The following is a 304-nucleotide window of genomic DNA, read 5'->3' as shown; positions in this document are numbered from 1 at the left end:
AATAAATCCGATTTCAGATTCTGAAAGTTGTTTATATGAACCCTACATTTTTATCTGGTTCATAGAGATCTTATAAAAGGGCTCTAGTAAACATTCATCCCAGCACTGCATGTGTGCAAGGTATTTGAGCTATCAATCCCATTACTAACAGATTATTTGGGTGTATGTAAATGTAGCAATTGAGTCATTATGCAGCAACTATCATGCCTATATAAAACATCTTTCACTCTGTTGGCATTAGATAGATGACTTACTGTTTTCCTGTGTTCTGATCAGAAAATGAATGGTCCTCCTCTTCATCCTC

Source organism: Sinocyclocheilus grahami, unplaced genomic scaffold (assembly GCF_001515645.1).
Source record: "Sinocyclocheilus grahami isolate Dianchi unplaced genomic scaffold, SAMN03320097.WGS_v1.1 scaffold2096.1, whole genome shotgun sequence".
Taxonomy (NCBI): Eukaryota; Metazoa; Chordata; class Actinopteri; order Cypriniformes; family Cyprinidae; genus Sinocyclocheilus; species Sinocyclocheilus grahami.
This window is presented reverse-complemented; position numbering follows the sequence as displayed.